Source organism: Arachis ipaensis, chromosome B3 (genome assembly GCF_059453495.1).
Source record: "Arachis ipaensis isolate K30076 ecotype BB chromosome B3, ASM5945349v1, whole genome shotgun sequence".
NCBI classification, from domain to species: Eukaryota; Viridiplantae; Streptophyta; class Magnoliopsida; order Fabales; family Fabaceae; genus Arachis; species Arachis ipaensis.
In genome coordinates, this window is record NC_142438.1 from 55700048 (window position 1) to 55727062 (window position 27015).

Consider the following 27015-nt stretch of genomic DNA (forward strand, 5'->3'; position numbering starts at 1 on the left):
CAATGAATCTTACAAAAAACTGAAAATTTTATCACTCTAAATGAAGCATTTGTAGATGTGAAAGGTGAAAAAAAGTAGTGCAAGTTATGACATAAAAATTTCAAAAACTAAGTTAAGGATTTAAGTACAACTTGAAGAGGTAATACAAGATCGTGAGGAGTTAACGAAGAAAATAGATGTGCTCAAGGAAAAATTTGAAATGACAAATATTCTATTATTTAATTTGATAAATTTGGTTATGTAATGATTGAGAAATAAGTAGTGATGAATTTGTTATTTTTGATGAAAAAGTAAACCCCAAATTTTAGGAGAATTTTTGTCAAAATCATTTTAGGAATTTTGAATAAAAATGAATGGAAAAAAATTGTAATTATTAGTATTATATATTGTTTCTAATTTTTGTTTTGATTTTTTATATTTATAGGAGTGTCAAAATGATGACAACATGCTAATTACGGGACTCAAAAAATATTTTGATTCATGAAGACACTAATCTATATAGAATTTTTAATTTATAGTTGAACTTGTAGAACTAACTTTAATGCTATTTTATTAAAATAATCTTAGTTAAATGAAAGATGTTTAAATTATCTATGTTGTTATATATTATATAAATGTTGACTTGATCAACAAATTAGTTAATATATTAATTAATTAAAAAAATATAATTTAAAAAATTATATGTGTAATTTATATTAAAAAATTTATTACAAAATAAATATTGTGTTTTTGTAACTAAAGAAATAAAAAATATTACAAAATTAAGTTATATTTTATAACAAAATTTTATGATTCAAAAAATTATATTACAAAAAATATTTTATAGTGCAAAATTTGTTACCACTTTTAATTTGTAACAAATTTTAGTTTTTATATTAAAAACTTTATTACAAAATATTATTTTGTATTGTAACAATTTTATTTTTTATTATAAAAATTTTTTATAACGAGACATGAGGCAACAATTCTATAACAATTTTTTTATTATAAATTTTTTTCGTAACCAACTTAATATTTTTTATAATAATTTTTTTATAAAAAATATTATTTTTTTTGTAGTGTAATACTTAAAAGAGGAAAAAATTTAAATATATATTTTTAAACATCAAAAAAATAAAATTAAAAGCTTTCTTTATTTAAAAGTTAGGAGGATATGAAAAATGCTAAAAAATCATAAAAAATTATTATTTTAACTCTTAATTAGTCATTAATATTTAAAATTGTGGGTTAAAATATATTGTTAAATTATTAAACTAAAAGAATTAAGTTGATGACTAAAAATGATGACCAAAAATAATAAATTTTAATGATACTCCAATATTTTTATTAAGAAAATGAGTTAGGGACTCCCAATCATTTTTATTTTGTTTCAAAACTCAGTCATATTATATTTATACAGAGGATATTCCGGATTTATTAATATTTTTAATTAAACTATTTATTTAAAAAATTAAAGTTATTAACATATAATTAGGCACAACGAAAATTTGTCTCTTTTTAGCTGAATTTTCTTTTTATTTTTTTAATCTTTGTGTATTTTTCTTCATTCACGACAATTCTATTTTTTATATATATGTTTACTAAAATAATTTGATATTTTAAATTAGAGTAAATGAAAATAAAAAAATAATGAAATAATTTGATTATAAAAACAATACAATAAATTTAGTTTTAGTTATGGTGATTAAATGAGTATACACAAAGTTAAATAAATGTACGTGATCAAAATAAACTTCTGTATATGAAGTGATGTCGTAAGTGCAGTGACTTACTATAAATTCATTATTATTATTATTATTATTATTATTATTATTATTATTATTATTATTATTATTATTATTTAATAATTAAGTGAACTGTACTCTTATATATATATATATATATATATATATATATATGTAGGGAGAGATATTTAGAACCTTTCTAATGCTAATTCTAATTTTATTTTATTTTATTTTGATTTGTATAAAAATAATTTGTGAAACCATATGTCATAAATAGTATTTTAAAACTAAAAGTAAAATTTGCTTTTTCAATATTTAGTATTAGTTTAATTAAAATTTTATATTATTATAAATTATTTCATTAATATAATTATATAAGTAGTAAAATTTTATTAGTTCTCTATTAAGATGAAGGATTACCATGTGTTTATAACACGCAGCGGAAGAAAAGAAAGTAATCCTTAAAGATCTATTTCGTACTTAAACTTTATTCCAATAATATATAGATCAAATCTAAATACCTTTGGACGCTTTAGTAAAAACTTTATTCTTCGATTGTACGAAGACTCTATGCGTATCCACACCGAGACCAACATTTGCTGTCAACTCTTTGACCAATGGACATCTGATCTAAATTGAGAAACCTCTTGCAATTTTTTGCACACCATAAAATTCTTCTCCAAGAATTAGGCTCACATACATTTATGTGTGTAGAGGTAAATGAATAAAACTCTTGTTATTCTCATCTGTGTAATTTTTCTACTCTTGGCATACATATATATAATATGAGATTTGTTACTGATTTTAAATTTGAGAATTCAAATTTAAATCATATCTTGAAATTCTAAATCTGAATCTTTCAAATTTATGAATTATATCATAACTCAATTTGAAACAGAATTAGTTAGGATCTCATCCAAATTTAGAAATAGAATAACTAATTATTCTCAAATCTCATTTAATATTCTCAATTATCATACTATTATTATATTCTTGGTGCTAGCAAAGAATATAATAATATTCTATTTGAATTAATATAATTATTTATTCGATCAAATCAAATTAATAATTAAATAATTCTACAGCAAAGATTAGAACATTCGTTAGTGTGTGACCTCATAGGTTCAATACTAAGCGGGTAGTAAATTAGTCATACTAAATTTACTAATCAAGGTTGGCGTCTAGCAACACTCCTCAACGATCTGATAGTATGAAGTAATATATTTTTACTAAGAACCTTAGAAGAAAAAAGTATAATTCCTTCCATCTTTCCAGCTCTTAGTTAACCTTTTAGAGTATGGTTTAATTGTCAAACTCTAACTTGTTACCATTATTATAATGAACTATGAATGACTTAAGAAACTCATTTCTTCATTCATTCAATCCCCTTGGCCAAGGTTTTATTCATCTCAGTCATTATAATCATAGAGCTCAAACTCTTTACCGAGAGTTGACGGATTCCTTAATCATTAATTCTACAAATATTTAAATCATACCCAATATCCATTCAACTAGCACTCTAGGGTATTAGGTGTCCGGATTCAAAGTATAATAAATACATTGTTAATTACTATGACAGTCGCAGGTCAAAGGAAACTCTATTACTATGTTCATCTTGAGAATATCCTATTGACAGATATACGGTAATTACAACCATTAGGAATTCTCAAAGTAAGTCAGTTCAATAGTCATATCTCTATATGCACCATCTATATATATAATTTAATAAATGAGATCTATTAATCTTCATCCAATAAAGACCTTATATATATATTGATCTTTCCGGATTATTAATATCTGTTTTAATAATCCTATGACCAAGAACAATTTAGATTAAATTATAAAAGATTTATCTCTCAATATTATGATCACTATCAGAATGATAAATCTATAAATTTAATCAAGGACCTTATTATATTAACATTTTAATATAATAACAATAACAAATTATTTGACACGTGATTGATTGATTGTGGTCATACTACTTATTCCCAACATAAAATAATATCGTATTTCTAAAGTGATATTAATTTCATTTCATAAATCAATTTTAATATAAATTTTAATTTTAAATCAATTTATTTTTTAAAAATATTAAAAATAATACTCTAAAAACACTCTATTAAAGATGCTTTTAAATATAAATTTAATTTTAATAGATTATATATATTTTACATATATATTTAAGAATAAATTTTATCATGTTTATTCACTAATATTTAAAATGCTAATAAATTTACTCATTAAAAAATTAATATTATATTTATAAAAAATAAATTTAATTAATAAAATTATCCGAATCATATAAACCTATCTAAAATTACTAAAATATACCTCCTAACTTGACCTAACCTAACTTACTTTAAAACTTCCAACAAAGTCCAAAACTCTTCGCTGCCTCCATAAGTTGTCAACTAGAGCCAGAGACGGACTTATGGGAGGCGAGTGGAGGCCTCGGCCCCAACTTTTTTAAAAAAAGATTAATAGTAATAAGTTATTAAGTATGATTTAATTTTTTAAAAATATATTTAATATTTAATTTAATATAAATAAAAGTCCAGTCTAACCTAAATATTAATGATTTCTAATATTTAAAAAGTAAGTAACAATATTAAAAAAATAAAAAGATATTATTACTAATATTTTTTAATTAAATAAAATTTTTTAAATCCCATAAAGTAGATTTTTTTTTCTTCTTATGAGCGTCCTTCTTGATTCATTTGGTATTAATTTTCTCTGTTTCAACTACTACAACTGAGAGTTTTTTTTCAGTTATGAATATTGTGAAGAATAATTCAGAAACAAAATAAAAGATAAATTTCTTACTAATTGTCTTTTAATTATATTGAAAAGAAAATTGCTAAAAAATTTGACACAAATTCTATTATCGATGAATTTTATAAAACGAAAAATCGATTATTTCGTTAATAAAAAATACATACATATTTTTTATACTTTAAAATATATTATCTATCATTATATTTTTATAATATATTTTATATTATATAATTTTTTATATAATTTTTTAATATTATATATGTTATTGGTCTCATGAAACTATTTCTGAATCCGTTCCTGACTAAAACTTCATCGAGGAGAACAACCGCATAGCCACTTTCTCCTTCGATCTCAGGATCTCCGATTGGGATCACAACGCTAAAAATGGTTCCAACAAAATCCTGAATTCCCCAATAAAATGTTTGTTTCCTATAAATTTTCTTATATATGCATAATAATGAAATTGAAGTGGCCAAGCGCATGGGCCAGAACTGTTATTGGCACTCGACATAAATAAAAAAACTTTTATTAGAAAATACTCCATCTATTATTCTAAATTTCTAATAGGCATGCATGGGCTCATCAATTAGGTAAGAATATAACACTCATTACATATTTCTGGTGCAATGCATGCACCAACAAGTATATGTCATCTAAGAAAAAAAAGACTGAAAGGCAACACCCGCAAAAATAATAAACAGAGAGGGGGAAAGAAATTAAATAATGAAGACAACAAAAGATTTATTTAGTTTTTGAAAGTGACATTTGTTTTATCTTTTTCAATTTTACAAATTTCTGATGTAAAAATTAATAAAATCTTTTAAGAATATTTCACAAACCAAACAAAACAGGTCTTGGAATTTTCAACCAAGGAAATTGCTACATGCTTATCAAGTCCGATAATTATACTGTTGCAATATACTTGAAAATAAATTTATTAAAAAGTATACTTTCAATAAATTATGAAGCTAAAATATATATTTTTCTGTTAAAATTGGTAATATTAGAGAGACAAAAAATAATTTAAATTTATTTTATTTAATATTATTAATTATAATAATAATTAATAAATATTAAATAAGATAAATTTAGATTGTTTTAACTAATTTTTTTATCTCAAATATTATTGTTTATAATAATATAAAAATAATAGCGCATTATTATCTACTTAGTTATCATCATATTTGATAATTTTTTGAGTTTAATTTTAATATACTAATTGTATAAATTATTTTTATTCGATCATCTAACTAAATTTATGTATTTATTAGTGACATTTTAAGTAGTATGTATAAAAATAATTTTCAATATATGATTGGATATTTTCAGAGATGGATATACATGTTAGGGTGTGAGGACAAGTATTCCCACTACATTTTAAAATCTATTTTAGTAGTATATAATAATAATTATTATTTGTCTTCATTAAATTAATTAATTTGATCCCACTAGAATTTTTTTATTCAATTTTTGACATTTGATAATCAACTTGAGAATTTTATTTTAGATATGTGTTCTCATAATCAATTTTCAAATTTTAATAAAATTGGTATTTTTTTTTAAATTAGTTGAAACTTAAAAGAATATTGTTTATTCATAAGTGTTTTTTTTTATAGTTAGTTTTAATTTTGCCATAGCAACTACAACATTCGAAAAAACGTTCTCATATCAGTTATGAATATTATAAAGAGTCGGTTATGTAATCGTAAGGGAGATGAATTTTTAAATGATTCTTTGGTAACATACATATATATATATAATATAATATAATATAAAAAAATATTTGATTATATTAATAATAAAAAGATTATGCAATTTTTGTTTTAAAATAAGAAACTTAGAATAATAGAGAATTTTAAAATATATGTTATAATTTAAATTACTATTTTAGTGTTTTAATTTATTAGTTAAATAATTTAAAAATTAACTAGTGTATGTATCTGTACAATGTACAAAAAATATTTATTTCTATGTATTTATGTTTGAAATATGTTTTTAAACAAAATTTATCATAAATATATTTAACTTATATAAAATAATTTCATATTTTTTATTATTTATACAAATACCAAACAATGGTATAAAATAAAAAAATTAACAATAATAATAGTAATATATTAATTGTACCTTTAATGTCTTATATGTATTATAAAAATTTATTCTGATTATAACAATTTAACTAATATATGTTCTATTCAATAATTATTTTATCATATATTTTTATTATTTATAGTCCTAATGAAAAGTTATTCTATTTGAGTTTTTGTATAAAATAAATTTTTAAAATACTTAATATTATTAAACTTTTTTTTTTTGTAATAGTTGTATGATCCCAAAATATCTATGCATAAATAGAGAGAAAATAAAGACCATCAAAATAAAATTATACTCAATACTTCAGGAAATAAAATTTTAAAATAATATCTAAAATAAACTTATAATGAGATTAACATATTCATCCCTTAAGGTGAGTCTATACATTTAATTATTTTTAAGATTAATTTAAAAAAATTATTATTTAATAATATTTTAATTTAATTTTTAAATTTAATAACAAATAATTATGTATGATTGTAGTTTAATTTATATATATATATATATATAATTAGTAATAAATTAAAATATTATATTTCTCCTAATAATATCTTCAAATACATTCCAACCATTAATTAATTTAAAATATTATTACACACATTCTAATTAATAATATATAAATATTTTCTTACTCATGATCAAGGTTCTGAAAATCGGACCGGACCGGCCGGTTGAACCGATCCGACCGCAAACCGGCAACACAAACGATTCGGTTCTGCACTTAAAACCGCTCATCATGGAACCGGAAGCAAACTGCTGAACCGGCCGGTTACCGGCCGGTTATCCAGAAACGACGCCGTTTCAGTTAAAAAAATGCGTTGCTCTGTGCTGTGCCCCTCCCCATTTCTTTCCTTCCTTCATTCTCCCCAATTCAAAGGAAGAAAACCCTAGCTAGTCTCCACAGTCGCCGAACGGAGTGAGTGAGCCATTGCTGCCATCCGTGGTTCTCCGAGGCTTCTCTCTTCGTCTTGTCCTCAACCCCCTGGTCGCACTTCGGTCTTTTCTTCCTCGCTCGGCATCCATCCTCCGTCGTCTTCGTCCTGCGCGCCGTCGTCTCGTAGCCGTTTTGTTTATAACAAAAAAAGAAAAAAAACAAAGCTTCGATAGCGCTGAGAGCCCCTTGCCCCCCTTCTCTCCTTCTTCACTCTCCAGAACTCAACTCAACCTCAAGTCCTCTCAACCAAAGAAAAAGTTCAAAACCCTAGCCTCAGCTTCTGTTCGTTTGTCCGTCGAGCCACTGACGCCGTCTGTTCGTCGAGCCCCGGAGCCCAAAGCCCTAAACTTCAAAGGTCAGTTCACTGCTCACTTCTTCTGCATTTTTTATGTCCTGTTCAATGATTATTTGATTACTGATGAGCTCTGGTTCTGCTATGTTCCTGTTTTGTGTGTTGTGATTTTGCTGATTATTGAAGGTCTTGTGATAATTGATTATTTGATTACTGCATTATCGTCTTTTGCACCTTTGTTGTCAATTCATATGTTGATGTTAATGGTTTGACATTCAACAGGATTTAAGATAGTTTTTGTTATTATTTTTGTTTATTTTTAAATTTTTTTATGGTGAATTGATATTAAATTGGCCCTTCTGTGTCTTTCACTCTTTCTCTTTATAGATGCTTACCTGGGTATCCCTTCAAGTGTCCCAAGCTACAGATTACTCCTGAGAATGGCTTATCCGAGAGTGACACTGATAAACCATTGTCACTCCTCCATGATTAGGTATGATCCAAGTTTATACCTCAGTATATGTCTCTATTCGTACACTTCAATGTTGTTGTTGAATTGTTGACCTTTGGTGCATTTATTGTGCTGTAGGTAGTGTTGTAGTAATATTTATGGCTAGGATAAAATATTGGTTAGCAATAGAATGCTTTGATGTTTTTGGTTCCTTGGTGTCAATGCTGAGAGCAATTAAGAGCAAGCATGTGTTATGATGTCCAAGTTGGTAGAAAGGGAGCCACAAGGTGGAAGAAGTATCAAGTATGTATTATTGAATTAGAAGATTTTTAAAAGCATGATTTATACATTATCTAAAGAAAATTGAGGTAGGATTCAATATTGAGGTAGTTGAGACCTGAATGGCAAGAACAAGTTACTAAACCAAGCATATTTCTATGTGATCTTATTTTGAATTCTTCATGTGAATGTGCTAAGATTGCTGATGGGATTTTGATTGGTGCAGGGACTTGTATTTTGGGGAACATTAAGGTTGGTGAATGTGCTAAAATTGGTGCTGGTTCTGTGGTGATTAAGGATGTTCTTCCTAGGACTACTGTTGTTAGTGATTTTGTTATGCTGCTGTTTTGAATTTAGGGGTGATTATTTGTTATGCTACTGTTTTGAATTAATTTAGGAGTGATTAATGATTATTTCTAGTTGTATTGTTGTTGTTTGCACCATTGCTCTTTTCACTATTTAATTTTGTATTTTGATAAGATCATATGGATTTGGTTGACATTTCATATGTTTTAAATTTAGAAGATACTTAAGATTTATATTAGACTATAATTATATTTTATGACGTTTATATATAATTTATTTATTATTTTATTCTAAAACGATTTTTTCGGTTGAACCACCGGTTGAACCGGTTAGACTAATAAACCAGTGAACCAGTAGCTAGAGCGGTTTGATGACCGGTCCGATTTTCCGAACCTTGCTCATGATCATATATTAATATGCACGTTCCTTTCATAAGTATAATACTTTTAAGATTAGGAAATAAATTATTAATTAATAATATAATAAAAAATATCAAAATAAAATTATACCTAATATATGAGAAAATAAAATCTTAAAGTAACTACTTTAAACAAATTAATCACAACATTTTTAATAATAAAAAAATTTTAATATTATTTTATTCTCAAAATTCAATTTAAAAATTATGTTTAATAGACTAACATATTTACTCCTTAATTAGAATTTATACATTTAATTATAATGCTTTTAAAATTAAAAAATAAATTATTAATTAATAATATAATAATTTAATTCTCTAATTTAAAAATAAATAATTTTATATAATTATAGTATAATGTATATAATTTACATTTAGTATAATTAGTATAAATTAGAATATTATCTTTTTTCTAATAATATGATCATAAAGATTGGTACCATTAATTGATTTAAAATATTAATGCACAGATTTTAATTTTAATAATATATAAATATTATCTTTTTTGTAATCATATATTAAATATCCGCATTCTTTTGTAAGTATAATATTTTTAAGATTAAAAAAGAAACTAAATTATTAATCTACTTAATATACTAAAATTGGATTTTTCCCTAACTAATGGAAGTGAGATGTCAATTCCTCATGAATCCATTTTCCCGCTAAAATGAATGCACTATTTTTTCTTTTAAGTTTATTTTATAAAAATATCTTTATTATAATTATACTATAATTAGCATTTAAGTAATAATGCATAATTATACTAATTTAAGAAAATATCTTTATTATCTATCTATTCTATTTATTCTATTATATAAAAATCAGATTTTTGCACTTAATGATGGAACTGATGTGACATGCTCTTGAGGTTTTTCTTTATTTATTTCATTTAATTTGTTAAAGCAAATCAATTATAATTAATTAATTTGATTAGACATTCAAATCTCACCATTTATTTTAATTTATATGAATTGATTAATTATTTGATTTAATTAGAGTAGATATCAAACTATTTAATAAATAATAAATATGATAACGAAATATATGAATTAATTTAATTAGTTTATTTTTCTCAATACCATCTATTTATACAAGATCAAATATTTTTTACTCATTCGCTTTCTTTTCTCTCTCTCTCCCTCTCTTCCTCTCTTTCTCTCTCTCGTGTCTAAGGTACAATTTTTATAATTTATTTAATTTTTATTTTTAATTTTTTTTAAATTTTTATTTATTTTAATTTGCTTATTATTAGGCGCATACTTTTTTTTTGTTTTAGCTTCTGATTAACAAAAAGATGTGTCATCTTTATGTTGTTTTTAAATAATCTTACTATAATTTTGTTTTGTAATATTATATTTTGTCATGTGTACTTCAATTCATATATATATATTGTCTTTTCTTCTGTGATTCACAATTAATATATACATTGTTCGTGTACGTGGTTTATATGTTAATGTTTTTATTGATTCTCTTTTTTATTATTTTTTTGTGTGTCTCTTTGTTGCTCTTTATTTTAGTTATATTCATTGATTTTTCTGTATTGATGCTCTTTTTATTTGAAATATTGTGACAATTTAGAGTGTATGTTGTGATCCATGTGATATTCGTTAATTTGGTGTATTTTTTTAGATGGTTTATGTTATAATGTGTTTAAGGAGTTGACTTAAAATTATAATATGATATATAAATTTATAATATGATTTATAATATGCTAAAATATTAGGATATTATCATATAGATATTTTTTTATTTGTCCATTAGATTCAACTATATAGGATCTTGAAAATTATGCAATTATGTAGTTAGTTGTTTTTTCATATAATTATTGTATTAATCATTTACATTAGTGAGACTATTTTCATTATTAATATTTATAAATATGCTATTATTTGTATAATTGATTGAATCATCTTATTTGTTTAAATTTAATTATATTGAATTAATTATTCGAGGTGCCATCGCTATTTCTATTTTTAAAGACCTTTTTAATATTATTTAACAATTCTAATAACATAATAACAATTAAAAAAGACAACAAAAAATTTTTTAATGTAAAAATAGGGTAAAAAGAATAAATTTATTTAATAATTTTTTAGGATATATATATTTTTTATAGATAATTATTGTAAGGCATGATATTATTAAATTCTAAAAATAATTATTAAGGATAAATAATTCTTATAATTAAAAATAATGTCAATTTAAATTATATACATATAAACCATGCCAAACATAACAATTTAAAAGGGTTACTTTTGAAAGAATATAGTTTATGATATTTAATTTTTTACTATTTATTAAAAAAAATATAATTATTTAATGATATTTATTTTTTAAATTTACTATGTAAGCAATTTTATTCTTTTTTTTTTTGACAAAATTTTACTCATGATGATAATTCTTCTAACGGTGTAAATGCAGAAAATTATATTTTTACTTTTTGATATAATCGATATATTATTAATAATGAATAGTAATTAATCCCTTATATTTTTAATCAAAGCATTTTGATGATAGTTTTTATTTATAGATATTAATGGATGATTGTTTCTTTAAAAATAAAATGCATTATGATTTTAGGTTATTTCATAATTAACAATAATACTTGATTATTTCTTTAAAAATAAATTGCATTATTATTTTAGGTTATTTCACAATAATAATTAATGTTCAAAATATTGAATTACTCTAAATTTTTTATTTTCTATCATTAGTAGTTAATCCCAAATTAAAAAGATTATATTCAATTGTTGAATAGTCCAAGTATAATCGAAGTTAATTTAGTTTATTTGTTTATTAATATAATTGATTGAAAGCATAAATGATACATAACATAAGCAAATAATTAGAAAAATAGAATGTTTGTAATTACTTAAAATAGATAACAAAATAAGTTATAGGGTATTACTTTATTTAAATTATTAATAACTAAAAGAATAAAAGGTCAGTAATTATTTTTAAAATAGACATTAAATTTAGTTTTATGATACTAATTTATTTGAGTTGTTAATAAAATTTTATAAATTTTGGATTTATATCTACTCAATTTATGTAATTATTTTATTCTACTTTAACAAAAAATTGAGATGTGAATTTTTAATTATTTATTTAGAAAGTATAGCGAAATGAGTTATATCAATTAAAATTAATTATCGATAATTGATATCAATTAATTAATTGTATTAATTTGTAAGATAAATAACGTATAATAAATGTTGTAAAATTAATTATAATAAAGTAATAACTTAAAAATAAATAAAAAACTAAAAGGGACTTTTTTATTACTTTTTAATGGCTACACATTTTTAGAATTTTACTTTCTCTTTATCTCTTCCTTCCACATTTATTTCTTTTAATTTATTGAACTAAATCGATTACACTAATTATTTGTATTAACTAATTAAGTACTTTTTAATGGGTTATTATAATTGTGTCTTTAGATCATAGGATAAAAATATTATAAAAAATATTTTATAAAAATGGTTGAAAAATAAATATTTTTAAAATGTATCCTTAAGAGTTAAGACACAAATTAACTAAATTATTTTTTAATTTAATGTGTTTGATTCATTCAATTGTATTAATTATAATTAATTAATTATGTAATTTGATTTGATTAGGATAAATATTTCATCATTTAATATTTTATTTGATTCATTAAATTACATTAATTATAATTTCAAATATTTAATTTAATTAGAGTAAATATCAAATTTTTTTTATTCATTAAACCAAATTAATTATAACTAATTTGTTATTTAATTTGATTGAGATGAATATTAAATTATTTAATAAATAATATATAAAGCAATGAAATAAATGAACTCAATTAATTTAATTTATTATCTTATTATTTTATATATCCCTTTTTTCCCTTTTTATTCTGCACTTTAGGTAAAATATTTATAATTTTTTTTTGTTTTTTATCTTAATTCTGCTAATATTTTTCTATGATTTTATTTTATATTAATTTTTTTATTTATTTTGATTAATAATTCTTAAGGGTATTATTATTTTATTTAAAGATAATTTAATTTTTTGTAATATTTTTATAAAAGTTAATTAATAGGTTCTTTTCTAAAATATTTTTTTTGAAATTTTTTTAATAAGATTGTATTTTGATTTTTCTCTTTCATCCTTTGTATTAATTAATTATATTAATCTTCTACTACAATACATTTTTTATCTACTCCATACATTATCTTTTCTATCTTTTACTTTTTTTAATTGCTATTTGTACTTTATTTTTAATTATTTATTTTACTTTTACTTCTCATATATAGATTTATTATAATTCATCACAAGTTCTTTTTTAGTTTAAGTGATTTTTGAGGTTATATTTTACCATTGATACTTTTATTTTGTTTAGTGTATTTTTTTTAGTCTGTGTTTAATATAATAATCTGTAAATATCTATTCTATTATATAAAAATTAAATTTCTGCACTTAATGATAAAACTGTCGTGGCATGTTTCTGATGGTGTTTCAATTTATTTCTTTAACTCATTAAATTCAATTTATTATAATAAATTAATTATATCAACTAATTGATTTGGTTAATTATTTAAATATCATACAATTTATTATAATTTCTATCAATCAATTAATTGTAATTCAAATTGAATGATTATTTTGTTACGAAATTATTATTTCCTAATCTATTTATGGAAAATACATATATTAATTATAATCACAAATTAAACTATTTTATATTAAATGAATTATATAATGATCATCTCATTTATTATCATAAATGCTTAATTAAATAAGTCATTATTACTTTTCATTTAGAATTAAATGAGAATGTAACCAGAGATACTATTTTATTTGGGTTTAGAGTTTAATGGGTGTCACACTCAGATATAAATAGTGACTTCCGAATTTTGGTCTCCAACACATCAAAGCCACATCCGTAACTCTTTTTCCATAAAAGGAATTGCGATTCAACTCTATCAGGGATACAGAAGGTTTTCAAAGAACAAGGAAATGGTCTAAATTTGCACGAATTCTAAATGTTCGAACTTACGATGTTGTTTCAGTTGGTTGTCGTTACGAGAATGATTCTAATCTATACATGTCTAAGGAGTATAATAGGTTAAATATTATTTAAGTAATTTATTTCTAATATTGGTATTTGATTAAATTAGTTTTAGAAAAATTTAAATTGTTGACCAAATTTATATATTACGACTATTCTTTTTTAATATATTATTTTTACATTTTTTAATATAAATTTTTTTCTAATTTTTAAGTTTATTTTCTTTGTTGGATATATGTATCACCTTTTTTTCTCATTTCATATTTTAGATTAGTAACGTAATTATTAAGAAAAATGTATTTAAAAAAAATGTTAAAACAACACTATTTAAAAAAAAGAAAAGATACGTGAAAAAAGGAAAATAAAAAATAAAAACATCACTATTAGAAAAAAACTGTTAATATGCGTATGAATAGAGCCGAGATTGAGAAATATATATGGATATAAAAAATAAAAAATTATTGTAGATTGTTGAATAAAAAATAATCATATATATAAAACGAAATAATTATAACAAAAAATAATTAATATATGTGATTTAAATATTTTTAATAACCAGTTACATGGAGATTAACAAAATATAATTCATATATTTTTTATTTATGTATATGTATATGTATTAAGAAAAATTACCGTAATGTATATATATTTAACAAAGTTAATACATACGTATACATAAATAAAAAAATTATAATAATTTTTGAAAATTACATATGAACTCTTTTTTTCTCTCAAATAAATTTATTCTAATTATATTTTCAATTAGCTCATGAATAATGCATGATTATATTAATTTAAGAAAATATCTTTTTTATAATTATATCAAATCAATATTTAATGCGTTATTAAATTACTTATCAATCATCGATATTTTTAATCATTCTAATTATATCAATTGATATAGTTCTAATTCTCATTCAAGTGCAATAATTTTATTAGGAGATAGTTAATGCACACATTAATAGTGACTCATTTAATTTAATAATAATAATAATAATAATAATAATAATAATAATAATAATAATAATAATAATAATAATAATAATAATAATAATAGTTCTAATTCTCATTCAAGTGTAATAATTTTATTAGGAGATAGTTAATGCACACATTAATAGTGACTCATTTAATAATAATAATAATAATAATAATAATAATAATAATAATAATGTCTATACGGTACATGCATTATATTTTAAAAAGGTAAAATATATTTTAAAAAAATGAGGGTATCAATAATCAATTGTGATTAATATCAATATCAATAATTAATTCTTATAATTATTTTTGTGCTACTAAAGGCTATATATAGTGTTTTTTTTTGTAGAATAAAAAGGTTGTGATTCATAACATTTTCGTAAAGTTATATCGTATGGATACAAGATTAATTAGATAACAAATTAAATTTTAATTAATATGTTTTATTTTCTGCTCATATTTTTTCATTAATTATTTTATTTTTTATATTCACAGTAAATATTGAAGGTAAAAAAGAAAAAAATAATATTGAATGTTATCTATTTTATTTATTTAAAGCATAATTAAATTTGATATAATTATATCTAGTATCTAGAATTAATAATAACATGATACTATAATTTTAAGTTGTATAATATAATAAAAAAATATAGCAATTTATGTATGCTTCCTATATAGCAATAATATTATATATATATTTATATATCTCCTCTTTCAGCTCTTTCCTAAAAATATTAGCATATAATGAATGTTGATAACATATATATTGTAAGTCCCACATCGGTTGGGGAGGGGAACGAAGCATGCCTTATAAGGGTGTGGATACCTCTCCCTAGCATGACGTGTTTTGACGAGTGAGTATTGGGGGCTTCGGCTATCATCCCTATCATCAAAGGCAAAACTGTGAGGCCTTGTGTGCCAAAACGGACAATATCGTGCTAGCGGGTGGTCGGGCTGTTACAGATGGTATCAGAGCTGGAGCCCGGATCGATGTGCCAGCGAGGGCGCTGGGCTCCCTTAGGGGGGTGGATTGTAAGGTCCCACGTCAGTTGGGGAGGGGAACGAAGCATGCCTTATAAGGATGTGGATACCTCTCCCTAGCATGACGCGTTTTGACAAGTGAGTGTGGGGAGCTTCGGCTGTCATCCCTATCGTCAAAGGCAAAACCGTGAGGCCTTGTGTGCCAAAGCAGACAGTATCGTGCTAGCGGGTGGTCTGGGCTGTTACACCTCGCCCAGGAGAACCCCAAGGATATCGTTTGGACTAGAGGACCAATGGTTCCACGACATCCCAGAGAACCTTCGTATAGTGATCACGGCGAGAGTCGGAACAGGTCTGGTCAAGCGAATCCTCGTGGACACCGGAGCTGACTCCAACATCATGTTCAGGAACATCTTTGATGTCCTTGGACTCCGAGAAACCGATCTAAAAACCTACTAACACGAAGTGGTCGGCCTAGGGGACAACTTCATAAAGCCCGACGGGGTAGTCTCCCTCCTGATTCGCATCGACGGAGGAGGAGGTAAGAGATCAATAATGGCAAAGTTTGTCGTCCTGAGGGACTCCACGGCTTACAATGTCATCCTGGGAAGAAAAAAGATCAATGAATTCTTTGCCATGATATGCACCAAGATTTTGGTCATGAAATTTGTCACTAACGATGGATCGGTGGGATCCCTTAGGGGAGATTTAGAAACGGTGGTGGCATGCGATAACGCCAGCCTCTCCCTAAGGAAGAGATCAAAGGAAGCATCTGGGGTCTTTCTGGCCGACTTAGATGCCCGGGTTGATGACAGATCGAGACCCGAGCCCAAGGGAGATTTGGAAATATTCAGGGTTGGGGACACGGAGGACAAATTCACCTTCGTGAATATGAACTCCCTCACAACTTGAAAGAGCCCCTCATGAAGGCCATAAGAGAAAATGGTGACTTATTCGCCTGGATACCGGCCGACATCCCGGGAGTAGACCCCGAGTTTATGTCGCACCGACTAGCCGTGAGATCGGACGCCAAGCCCGTGGCCCAGAGACAAAGAAAGATGTCCCAGAAAAGAGCCAACGAGGTAGCCAAGTAGACGGCCAGCTTGTTGGAAGCAGGGTTCATCAGGGAACTGGACTACTTAACATGGTTGTTGAACGTGGTCCTTGTCAAGAAGGCCAACGAAAAGTGGAGGATGTGTGTCAACTATTCAGACCTCAACAAAGCATGTCCTAGGGACTCCTTCTCCCTTCCTAACATCAATGCCCTTGTGGACTCGGCAGTAGGTTATCGTTTCCCGAGCTTCATGGATGCGTACTTTGGGTATAACCAGATACCGATGTATCGGCCAGACGAGGAAAAAACGGTATTCATAATGCCATGGGGCACTTATTGTTACAAGGTAATTCCATTTGGATTGAAGAATGCAGGGCAACTTACCAGAGACTGATGAACAAGGTCTTCAGCGATCTAATCGGGAAATCGGTAGAGGTATACATGGATGATATCTTGGTGAAGACCAGCCGATTGGAAGACTTAGTTGGTGACCTAGAGACCGTGTTCAGGTCTCTTTGTAGGCACAATAAGAGACTTAACCCCCTCAAATGTGTCTTTGCCATGAAAGCCAGGAAGTTCCTAGGTTTCATGATAACCCAAAGGGGGGGTTGAGGCTAACCCCGACAAGTGTGAAGCCATTTTGCAAATGACAAGCCCATGTTACATCAAGGACGTACAAAGGTTGGCCGGAATGCTTACAGCCCTATCTCGCTTCCTCGGTGCATCGGCAGACAAAGCCCTCCCCTTCTTCAACCTCATGAAGAAAGGGATCGCCTTCGAATGGACCCCGGCTTGTGAAGAAGCTTTCAACCATTTCAAAAACATACTCTCAGCACCACCGGTCCTAGGTAAGCCCAAGGATGGCGAGACATTATTTCTATATCTAGTTGTAATGGACAAAGCCTTGGCGGCCGTCCTCGTCCGAGAAGAAGGAAGGACCCAACAACCGGTCTACTTCATTAGCAAAGTGCTACAAGGTGCAGAGCTAAGGTACAGCAAATTAGAAAAGCTAGCCTATACACTCCTGATCTCGTCCCGAAGGTTGAGACAGTACTTCCAAGGGCACCGGATCACCGTCAAGACGGATCAAGCGATTTGCCAAGTTCTACAAAAACCCAACCTGGCAGGATGGATGATGACTTGGTCGGTTGAGCTGTCTCAGGACGATCTGCAATATGAGCCTAGACACGCGATCAAAGCCCAGGCGATGGCCGACTTCCTAGTGGAGGTAACAGGGGACCCTCATAAGATTCTGGACACACGGTGAAAACTCCACGTTGATGTAGCTTCCAACCAAACGTTTGGAGGGGGGATAATCCTCGAAAGCCCGATCGGAATGATATACGAGCAGTCCATCAAGTTTGATTTCTCAGTCTCAAACAACCAGGCAGAATATGAGGCCCTTATAGGAGGTCTGCTCTTATCAAATGAAGTTGGGGCATCCAAAGTGGAGGTGAATAGTGACTCCCAAGTCGTCACTTCTCAAATTAATGGAACCTACCAAGCAATAGATTCTTTGTTATAGAAATACTTGGAAAGGGTAAAAAATTTGAGTGAAGAATTCGACGAGGTCGTGCTGCAGCACGTTCTGAGAGAAAGGAACACACGAATCGACCTCTTGTCAAAGCTGGCAAGTACGAAACCAAGGTCAGGAAACCGATCCCTGATTCAAGGATTGGTAAAGGAACCAACAGTCACTTTGCACATAACCCAAGCAGCCGACATCCGCTGATGGATGGACCCGATTATCGACTTCTTGGAGAAGGGGAAGCTCCCTGAGGATGAGAAGGCTGCGAATGTGGTAAGGAGGGAAGCGGCCAAGTACGTGATAGTACAAGGTCAACTATTCAAAAGAGGACTGAACCAACCCCTGCTAAAGTGTCTATGCCCCGATCAAACGGACTACGTCTTGAGTGAGGTCCACGAGGGATGTTACGACCACCACATTGGTGGAAAAGCCCTAGCCCGGAAGCTCGTTAGGGCCAATTACTATTGGCCCTTGATGATGGAAGAATCCCAGGAATTCGTGAAAAGATGCAAAAAGTGTCAGAAAAATGCCAATTTCTACAGAACCTCGGCAGCCGAGTTAAGCTTATTGACAGCCTCCCGACCCTTCAACCAGTGGGGGGTCGACCTTTTGGGACCTTTCTCGGTAGGGCCCAGGCAGGTTAAATACTTAATTGTGGCCATTGACTACTACACTAAGTGGGTCGAGGCGTTGCTGTTGTCCAGCATATCTTCAACAAATTGTCAGAAATTCTTATGGAGGCATGCGATTTGCAGGTTTGGAATCTCTGAGGTCGTGATATCGGATAACGGGACGCAGTTTGTGGATAAGAAGTTCGGTGAGTTCCTCACTGGACTAGGGATAAAACAAAGATTCTTGTCAGTAGAACATCCACAGACAAATGGCCAAGTCGAAGCCGCTAATAAAGTCTTCCTTCAAGGCCTTAAGAAACGACTTGACCAGAAGAAGGGAGCATGGGCAGACGAACTTGCATCAGTCTTATGGTCTTACAGAACGACACCGCAATCCTCCACCGGCGAGACCCCTTTCCAACTTACTTATGGGGTTGATGCAGTCATTCCAGTGGAAGTGGGGGAGCGGAGCCCACGATTACTCCTGGGTGGAGTCGAGAAAGCTGTGGAGAAGGATTTGATCGACGAGGCCAGGGAGATGGCTTACTTGTAAGAGACGGCGCTGAAGCAAAGAATAGCCCTACATACAACGCCAAGTTGTTAAGGAGGAGCTTTGAACTAGATGACCTGGTCCTACGACGCAACAATGTGGGCCTGCCGACACCCGGAGAAGGAAAACTGACAGCCAACTAGGAAGGCCCCTACAGGGTAAAAGAAGTAGTCGGCAACAGAGCTTACAAGCTGGAACGACTGGACGGAAGAGAGGTGCCCAGGACGTGGAATGTGGTGAATTTAAAAAGCTTCTACTCTTAAGAGCTCAAGCAGACCGGCAACCAGCCGATCCCCTGGTCTAGTAATACCCGTATTATCCCATGTTTTCCCATGTTTACTTGTTCCTGTTCACTTATCCCATTTGTTTAAACCGTCACTTAGCATTCTCTAATTACGTGTTGTTTAAACCTTGTAATTATATTTCCTTTATTCCCGTTTTACCATTTTTTTAATGCGTTATTCAGTTGTTTTAACTTGTTAACTGACCAGTTTGATAACGTTGCGGCATCACGGGATTGATCACGCCAGAAGCCATTGAAATCGTGAACACTACCCTAAACGGCTATGAAAATAAGGGCCACAATCAAAATAGTTAAACATAAAAGCCACAGGTCGGCTTTACCAATTATCGCCATCAAACAAAATGGCAAATAATTTCACACAAACTACCAGTGTTCAAAACAATACATTACAAGGCCAGAATGACCCAAAAAATTACAAGTAAATAAACACTACTTCTTCGAGATGTCAATAATCTGGCCATCCTGAATAGTCTTGAAAGCACCAATCAATGAGGTGTCAAAATCAGGAGAAAGCAACTTGATTTGGGCCTTGATCACTTCCTCAGTCCCAGAAATCACCTCGCGAGCATTATTGATCGTCTCTTTGTTTTTATTCTTTAAACTAGCAACCTCCCCCTTCAGCCTCGCAACCTCTGTCTTAGCATCCCTCGCCGACTTAACGGCCTCTTCCAACTTTGCCTGCAGGCTGGCAACTTTGGCTTCCACCGCAGAAGTTTGACCATGGGAAGTGTTGAGCTGACTCTCCAGGGTCATCTCTCGGTCGGTAAGGCGGGCCACGGTCGTGTCGGAAGTTTTTAACTTCTCCTCTGTATCACCTAGCTTCACCTTCAAGGCCTCCACCTCAGCCTTCAAGTTGGCGACCTCCTGACGAGACAAGAGGTACTTCCCCACCAACGTCCCAGTCTGGTTCAGGATAGGCTCTTCCCTCCTCGCAACGGTCACAGCCCTAAGGATACATCGGTAGATCCACCTGGCTTGAGCACCTAGATCTGCCCCATGGAAGAACTCATCGGTACCCGGCATGAGTTGCGAGTCGATAAACCCGGCGGCGTCGAAGTTCTTCTCCATCATCGTAAGTTCCCCTTCAGGGCAGAACGTTGATTTCCTCTTTTGAGGGTTATCGAGGATCGTTAGGTCGGGTCCGCCGGACCCGTAGACGGGTTCCTCTTCGGAAAGAGGGACCACGCTGCTGCTAGGAGCTCCGACGACGCCAGGACCAACGGGTCCCGGAGGAAGAGGAGGAGGAGGAGCCGACTGAACTTCGGGATTAGGAAAAGGCAGCGCCTCGGCGGTTTGGGTGGCAGAGCTGTCATCACTTTGCCCAGGGAGGAACTTAGCCATCAAATCCTCAAGGCCAGTCTTCTCGGTAGCCATGGACAATGAAATAGAGAAAACAAAGGAGTTACAAACTAAAGCAGAAAATAACAAATACAAGAAGAATCTACAATAACGATTACCCGACCACTTACCTATATAAGCCCTAGCCATCTCCTGATCACGCATCAAGAGATGAAGGTTAACGTTATTTTTTCCAAAAATAGCCAATAGCACGTCGGCAATGTTCTTATTTTGTTGGGTCAAGCCTTTGTACGTCACCTTCGTGAATGCGTTGGCCTCAGCACCAAAACTTCAATAAGTTTGGATACAATGCTTTCCCTCCAAGGTTAGCTAGAACGGATGCTAGCCCCTGGCGGGACGTACTTTGAAGTACTTCCCCTTAAATTCGTGAAAGGAATCTTCGAACAAGCCAAAAATCCTCCTACCTTGGGCTGCCCAGAAAGACATGTACCCCTTCTTAGCTTTCCCCTCTTTGGAAGGGTTAGTCAAAACAAAAAACCACAAAATGACCTCCACCGAGATCGGTAGCTCCAAGAACTCGCATACCATATCAAAGCATCAGATAGAGGCCCAACTATTTGGGTGCAACTGCGACGGCGCCACATCGCACCGATTTAGTAGTGCCATCTGGAAGGGGGAGAAGGGGATGCGAACCCCTAGGCTAGTAAACATCGCCTTGTACACTCATATCCAATCAGCGACTCGGGAGTGTTTAAATTAAGGTGACATATTCGCTCCCGGTCCGTAGGAACGAACACATCATAGCGATCTTCCTCGGGACCTCCCCCGCAAAGTTGTCGGTTTGGCAGAACTCCGTGAGATCCTCCAGAGTTATTTGCAAAGGGGTGTCCTTCACGTCTGAGGTAACCCAGGCGTATCGGTCCACGAGAGCTCTTGCGACGGGGCGTTGTGCCATACCGACAGTGGGGCACCACTTAGTTAATAAGCTCGGGAGGTCAAAAACCCGAAAGAAGCAAAATTATCCCTACAGCCTATTAGCGCTACAGCCTACTGGACAGGATTCTAATGGCAAACTAATGCATGGCAAACCAAAAAATAAATGATGCGCCTAAAATGGTACCCCCTCTAAAAACTACCTAACATGAACTGTGTAAAAATAAATCACAACAAAAAGGTAAATGGCAAAAGTAGCAAAATCACAAGAGCAAAGCAGTAAAGTAGTAATAGGATGTGAAGCACTTACCAAGAAATATGCAGAAGAAAGGCAATGATCAGATGCAAATTGCGCTGTGGATTCTTCAACAGCAATTCAAAGAGTGAAACAAAGAACTGAGGCAAACGCAGGAGTGAATAGGAAGGAAATGAAGAAAGAAAGGAAGGCGAAGGAGTTTTGAGGCTAATAAGATGATAACCGCAGAAAGAGGAAGTGCGAAAAGGCAGGGGTGTAATGGTCTTTTCCCCCAACTTTTCAAATCAGTCATAATGACATTAAATGCCAAGCACGAAGAACGAGGTGACGATTGACGTTCCCTTGAAACGGACGAAGCCCACTCACACGTAGGGGGCACGCTCCTATCACGAGCGGCCGACTCCACGAAAAACCCAACTACAGAAAGAGAGTGTAGAAGGGAACGCCCCAACAACAGGGTTCATGACCATAGCTGGCGCGTTGGGGGCACTGTTCCGGCCCAACCCAGCTGGCCCACTGCCCGAACCCGACGTACCGGCCGACCCGACGGCCCTATACGACCCAAATCGAAAGGCGACTCGAATGTCACCTCCCCTCTCGCGAGCTACCTGACAGCTGGGGAGGAAGCTTCCTCGAAGGTGGATCTGCTCCTATGGGGCCCACCCTAGTGCGAACTATATAAGGGGAGGGCCTACCCCTCCCCAGAGGTATGTCACCTATTCTTTACCCTAACTGCTACCTTTGTACGGACACTGACTTAAGCGTCGGAGTCCTTTTGCAGGTGGCCTTCCACCTTTTCACCCCACATCTCCAACCCGAGAGGACCTCAAGCCCCGACCTTCACCTCTACGCATCGGCCCGGTAGATCTAGACACACGAAGGTGATTCGAACTCAATTTTCCCGTCATCTCCAAGTATTTGACATATCCAACCCGTTCAGAATACGAGAAATTGAACATTAAGAATAGGAAATTTTTAAGTATATCGATATATTAATGGTTTAGTAATTTTTAACAGTTGATTTTAATTATAAAAAATATATATAATATACCTAATTAAAATTAACAGTTAAAAATAACTAAAATACCAATGTACTAATATACTTAAAAACTTTTCATATCTCTGTCTTAGTGGTTAACAAGTATAATAACCCGTGCCATGCACGTGATAAAATTGAAATTATAATTTTAAATTATTCTATTAAAATTAATTTGAATTGTAATCATTTAATTAATTAATAAATAATATGATGTGTATTGTTCGCATTTTTTTAAATTTAGTTTTAAATGTATTAACTCGAATGTAGCTATTAAGTGTATAAAAATTATGTTTGAATTATGAATTCTCTAAATGAAATTATCCCGTTTAAAATATTTAAATTATGATTTAAAATTTTTTTTATATAATAATACATTTTTTTCTTTATTTTACTATTAATATGTTGATATTGCAAGTCTAAATTACAGTATTTTACTGAATCTTGACTGAAAAAGAAAATAGTTACGTGTTTCTATCATTTAATTTATTTAATACACAATGTGCTAACACTAAAGATATTTTTTTAAAAAATATATTGATAAAAATAGATATAATATAATTACAAATATAACATAAATAAATAAATATGAAACCAATATGTTTACCAATGTCTTTGTTAAATTTTATAAATTAGAGAATAAATTATGTATTCGGTACCTTGGTGATCACACAGATGATCAAGTAATTAGATTGTAAATTGATCTCATAATGTACATCTTATTTTTTTTTCATTTTTTAATGAAAGCGAAAATTAAGAGAGTAAGTAGTAATATATAAAGAAAAAAAATTGCACCACAACACATAATTATGACCAAAAGAAATATTCATATTAAAATTTTACATACTGTAAATCATGAAAATCAATCACAATGTACTGGTCACTTCTTTCTATTTTTGACCATGATATAAGTTTTTCTTTTCTAGTCAAGAATCTAATAACATCTAATTGAACAAAAAAAATTGAATTAAAAGTACCAAATTAAGGACAAATGAGTGAATAATATAAGAAATTATAACTTCGAACGTGTATAAAATAAAGAGAATTTACTGATTTATTTTATATTAAACGATAAAACTAACATAGTATACTAATAAAAGGATATACCTTTTAAAAAAAGTCACAATACAATCTCAAATATTTTCATAAATAAACTGTTAAAATTTTTGTTATCGATAAAATGATGCTATTATACAATTTTTTGGCAAAACTTAAAATCAAAAGGAAAATAATTTTGTGTGGGTTAATATAAATTAAATACGTACCAAATAAGTAGAATCATTCATTTGTTTGTTTCAATATATCAGCATGAGCAAGAAAATTAAAATAATTATCCGAAATTTTACGATCATCGACCAAATGTACTATACGTGACTCCATCTTAAAAGATATTTTGCACGTGTGTACAGTCAGAAGATATATTCCGCTTGATTTCTCAATCTCAAAATTTGAGAAGACATAGACTTTCCTTTCTACCAATTCATTTTCAAATATTTTTGTCAAATAATTCTTGATTGAACAATGAATTTCATCGTATTGCAAAATAAATTAAATATAAAAGCTATTAGCATTTACAAAGCTATTAAAAAGAATTATCTTTGACTTGTGAAATGGTGTACTTATAAAATTAACTTAAAATATGAACTATAAATATTTATAAGAATTTAATTTTGATGTACTGATAATGTAAAGTAGTTTTACACATGTATCCAATTACGTAATGACACATCAATAAAAATAAATACCTTTCACATTGATTGCGTGAATGGTCATCTAAAAGAACCGATGTGATTGCATGACTATATAAAATGCTTTACACTGTCAGTGCATCAAAATTAAACTTTATAAATTGAACTTAGCATTACTTGAAAAAATTTAGTAAATGAATCAATTAATCTTATCATCTATTAGAACTATTTCTATGTAAACCGTCTTACTCTTGTCAAACTTGAATGTGACTTTTTATAGCCTTATAGTTCTTGTCTTTATTTTTCATACTTTCTCTTTGTATAATCTACTATAAGTAATACTATTGATAGGATCGTAGTCAATAGTCATTAGGTAGGGGAAAAAAATAGAATAAAACTAGGCGAAAATTTAAATTTTTTAAATAATAAACATGAAAGAAAATTTACTGCTTATTATATATACTAATAATATGTCAATCATTTTAAAATTTTACTAATAATACTAATAGTTTAAAGATAATTTTACTATAGTTATAATAAATTTAGTTATTACTCTAAATAAATAAAATAAATAATAATATATTTAAAATTAAAGAAAAAAAGATTAGCGGTAATTATGTTTAGAATGTTTTCATATTTTTTCTTTAATTTTTTTTGCTTGTCATTCTTTCACTGCAATGTTAGTTCAAGAAAACTCTAAATTTAAAATATAATAATAAATATGTTATATAATAGAAAAATAACAAATTATATATATATATATATATATATATATTATTGCTATATAGGAAGTCAATGCACAAAGATATGTTATCGTAATAAAATATCACATTATGAATAATTATATTTGTCAAGTAAATTTATTTGTACTCTATATCTATTATATTATTTTATGTAAAATTAAAATCTACTTTTTTAATTTAATATTATATATATTTGCTTCTGACATTGTCTAAAATTAAATTGGAATTATGTCTAAAGACTTAATACGGTAACAGAATATAATTAATATCTAATATTTTAATAATTAAATACCTAAAATAATTTAATAAATAATAATTAATACCTAAAATATCATATATATATATATATATATATTTGATATTGTCCAAAATTTAATACCTCAAATTTTAATAAGTAAATACCTAAAATAAGTTAATTAAATAACAACGATTAATACTTAAAATATTGAAAAATTTTTTTAATAAATGTGAGGAATAAAAATAAAAAAATTAATAAATAATATTAGTGTTTAAATGAAAGAATTGATAAAGAATAATAATTATAAGTAAAAATAGTATTTTTATTTTGGACAAAAAAAACACATGAGAAATTGTTTAATAATCTATGCCATGTACATGATAATAAATTGTTCAATAATTCGTAATATGCACGTTATAAGTTTGAAATTATAATTTTAAATTATTTTATTGAAATTAATTTGAACTGTAGTAATTTAATTAATAAAAAGTAACATGTTATG